The sequence below is a fragment of the Phoenix dactylifera genome, chromosome 3, assembly GCF_051530095.1.
Source record: "Phoenix dactylifera cultivar Ajwa chromosome 3, Ajwa_hap1_PhDact_Kaust_v1.1, whole genome shotgun sequence".
NCBI lineage: Eukaryota > Viridiplantae > Streptophyta > Magnoliopsida > Arecales > Arecaceae > Phoenix > Phoenix dactylifera.
This window is the reverse complement of record NC_143192.1, coordinates 21,995,082-21,999,411: the sequence shown is the minus strand read 5'-3', so window position 1 is coordinate 21,999,411 and position 4,330 is coordinate 21,995,082. Positions and strand designations below refer to the sequence as shown.

The window sequence follows — 4,330 nt, the reverse complement described above, 5'->3', positions numbered from 1 at the left end:
TCGGGTTGTGTAATGCACCTGCAACATTCCAAAGGTGTATGCTCATCATTTTTGAAGAAATGATCGAGAAATTTTTAGAAGTGTTTATGGATGATTTCTCTATTTTTGGCGATTCTTTTGATGATTGTTTATTACATTTACAAGCAGTTTTAGCTCGATGCATGGAAAAGAATCTGATACTAAATTGAAAGAAATGCCACTTCTGGTGCCAAAGGGAATTGTCCTAGGACATATTATTTCATCGAAGGGCATGGAAGTTGATAGAGCTAAGATTGATTTAATCGCCAAGCTACCTGCACCCAAGACAGTTAGAGATGTTAGATCATTTTTGGGTCACGCAGGATTTTATAGAAGGTTCATCAAGGACTTTAGTGTCATAGCTCGACCATTATGTAACCTCCTATCCCTTGATACACCGTTCAATTGGACTGAAACATGTCAAGAGGCATTCAAAAAATTGAAGGCTATGCTTAGCACTGCACCCATCGTGCGACCACGTGATTGGTCATTATCTTTTGAGATCATGTGTGATGCTAGCGACTATGCGATAGGAGCTGTCCTGGGACAACGCAAGGATAATAAGCATTATGTCATTTACTATGCAAGCAAAATCTTGAACGATGCTCAAATGAATTACACCACCACCGAGAAGAAATTGCTTGCAGTAGTATTTGCATTAGACAAATTTCGCTCTTATATCCTTGGTGCTTCTATTGTTATCTTTACAGATCATGCAGCGCTAAAATATTTGCTGGATAAGAAAGAGGCCAAACCACGCTTAATACGATGGATACTTGATAAGCGCTAAATAATGTACAAATTTATCTATTTTACATAGCACTTATTATTATTGTTATGCACATATTTTAAATATTAATAGAAGAAAATGTGTTTCCCCTCGTCATTGCATTTTAATAAATTATTAGAGGTAATTCAAGTTTGGTTTAATTTTCTATATTGATTTAGTCTAATGTGTGTGCAGGTCGAGTCACCCCATTCACGAATTAGTCCCAATCAGTTCCATGTGTGGATTGCTTTCTTCCCCATTTGCATGAAGTTACCCATCCTTTTGTCTACGTCATCTTTTTCGTGTGCACCAAGCTTCCCAACTTAACAAAACAGAGGTCTCTCCCATTTTCTTCACGTATCCAAACTTTCTTTCAGAACAGAGCCCTCCCAACCTACACGAGTGGACCCCAACTACCTTTCTAAAAAAAGAGATAATATATATATAATAATTCTCATATCACCCCTCACGCATTCATCTCCCACATCATTATTTAATAATTCTCATATCACCCCTCACGCATTCATCTCCCACATCATTATTTATTCTCTTCTCCTCCCCTGTTTCAGAACAAGCCGCATGATCACTCCCATTCCCATTCAACCCCGTCCTCCCAGATTCTTTGCTTCAAACGTGATCTCCTCCCGCAATGCAATCCTCCCAGCATCCGCAATCCAAGCACCGTCTTCCCAAAGATTTATTTCCATCCGATTCTGAATCTAAACATTTTCATCTCCCACGGATAAGAATCCCCTGTTCCACGTCCTCCCCTCCCCCGCTTCCGCGATTCAAATCGGCAGATCATCCCTTTCCTTCCCAGCAAACCGAAGCAAGCTTATCCTCTCAAATCTCCTTCCACGAATAACCCGCATCTCGATCGTATCCCAGCATCCCAGCTCACGGCTCAAATCCACATGTTTTCCCCCTGTTTCAAAATAGAGCATACCTCCCAGCTCAGCCGCATCCAATTTTTGATCGCCTCCGGACCCCTCCCGTTCGCGTTCAATTGCGTCCGAGCATCCCGTGAGCACCATCACCCTCATTTCTTGTTCCAGATTTGATCTTCTCCCAGATTTTCTTCCGGATCCCTCCCGTTCGCACTCAAATCTTGCAAGCATCCGCAACCTTCCTCCCATTCGGATTAACTCCATCATCCACGGAATCCGCCTAGCATTTAACCATGCTCGTGATCAATTTCATTTGAAGATGGGAGGTCGTCCGGAAGCCATGCTCGGCTAAACGTCTAGTCTAGGGCTGGATGAAGCTCTAGCAATGTTACAGGGCATTGTAGTTCTTATTTTCTTTATTATTTTGGAGCTTGTTTAAATTCTTATTATCAATGAAAAATCCTTTTATGATGTTTAAACTTTGAGCATGCTATTTATTATTCATGTTGCTTAAAGTAGTCTAAGATAATCCATGCCTAGGAAGATGAGGTGTACTGCACCCTAGGTTAGCATAATTAGGTAGACACTTCTTGCTATACCGAAGATGGATTTTCTTAAAACTCTTTATGCTTTTATTTTAAAAGGCTTGTAGCCAATATTGCATGCCTCTCCAAAAGATTTAAAAAAAAATAAAGAATACAAACCCTGATGCAATGCTATGTGGTGGACTCCAAACCCTAGATCCATTTATTCTGATAAATTCTAATTCGCACTCATAGTTTAATTTAGTTAAATCAAGTTAGCAAATTCTTCTTCGTGATTTATTTTTAAAAGAAAAATAACTTATCTCCAATCCCTATGGACCGACACCCGTAATCACTATCCTACAGGATACGTGCTATTGCGTGGTTTATTTTTGAAATTGAAATAACCGATCAATTTTTGGCGCCGTTGCCGGAGATTGCTAGCATAGTTATTTTTTCTATCATTAAAAAAAAATTGTTAATTAAAAAAAATTCAAAAAAACAGATATATATCTAAAATAAAATAAAAAAATTATTTTCTATTATTGTTACTTTTCTTATCTCCTTTTTCTCTTCTACTAATTTTTTTCTTTTTTAATTTTTCTTTTGGTCTTATTTGATCAGGAATCGAAGAGAAGATCTGGCCATCAAAAAGGAATGCTTTAGAGGTTTGCCTAAAAAAAATTTTAAATTGCTGGGGAAATTCCCTTTGGTAACCTCTAAACCTTTCTTATTTAAATTAATTATTAGCTTGAAATTTTGGGGTGATTGCTTGATTTTAATTTCAGCAAAAGTATGAATACATGCTTGATACACATACACAAATTAATCCGCACATAGTAAGGGCAATCACCCCAACAAGATAAGAGCCGAATTTCATCACCAGATTCTTGCCCAACTTAGATGAATTCAATCTCACATAGTGTCACTTTAATTAAAATCAATTAGACGTTGGCTCCTAGGAACATTTGAGCTCAATAGGACGAAGATCACCGAAAGTTGCACCAATTTCGCTCTGTGGCTTAGTTGATGTCTAGGCAAGCTTTGTCCCTATAAGGGAGACAGTTCATCTGTTCGAGGCAAGTGGGTTTTAAGTGGGACCTTTGCGAACGCATCGTGACCCCTCCACTTATCTGGAAGCTTACCTGGTCAACTCGGTTCATTAGACCGGATTGGAGGCTTAGGTGCCCTCTTCAAACCAGTTAGGAGCTGTCTAGTGATTTTAGGACAAATACAAGAATTTATGTGTTTTTCTTTTATTGCATGCTTGATTGATCAAGTACTAGTGTATGCAAGGGAGTCGTTCTAGAGTACATGACCTATTATCTTTTGACCCTGAAATAGAACGGACCCTTAGAAATATTCGAGCTGAGATCAAAACCTTAGAATCATTCCCACCCCCTGAGATGGCTGAAGAACAACCCAAACTCCTGAGGGAGTACTTTACTCCCACCATTTACACTTCCCCATCTTGCATTCGATTACCTAAAGTAGCAGCTGTACAATACGAAATAAAGTCTAGTGTGATCCAAATGCTCCCATCTTTTTATGGGCTCACCAACGAAGAACCATATAAACACCTAGATGAATTCCTTGAGATTTGCACCACTATCAAGATTCAGAACTTCACTGATGATGCTCTGAAACTTAGATTATTCCCTTTCTCCCTTAAAGATAGAGCCAAACAATGGCTGAATTCTTTAGAAGCTAACTCGATTCGTTCTTGGGATCAAATGCAACAAGAATTCCTTAAAAAATACTTTCCCATAGGAAGAACGAACCAGTTTAGACGTGCCATCATAAGCTTCTCCCAAACTGAGGGAGAAGAATTTCATGAAACCTGGGAGAGATTTCAGGACCTAATCCGTAAATGCCCTCATCATCAAATACCTAAGTGGCAGCTAGTGCAATGTTTCTATGACGGATTGACTGAACGAAACCGTCAGATGATCGATGCTGCATGCGAGGGGACTTTCATGCTTCAAAATGAGCATGAAGCATGGCAATTATTTGAAAATCTTAATGAAAACTCCCTCCACCATGCTTCCTGTTCTCGTCAAGCACCTCCGAGTTCTCAAAGAAGAGGGACCATTTGTGAAATAAGTCATTCCATGGACCTGTCTAGCAAGGTA

At 39.2% G+C, this 4,330-nt stretch overlaps 1 non-coding gene across 1 annotated transcript; it reads right to left on the bottom strand.

The window, feature by feature from the left end:
* Positions 1 to 3,980: 3,980 nt before the first annotated feature.
* LOC149767980 (small nucleolar RNA R71) lies at positions 3,981 to 4,086 on the bottom strand. The gene has a single exon (XR_016400090.1). It is a non-coding gene; the product is annotated as a small nucleolar RNA R71 (small nucleolar RNA).
* Positions 4,087 to 4,330: the final 244 nt, after the last annotated feature.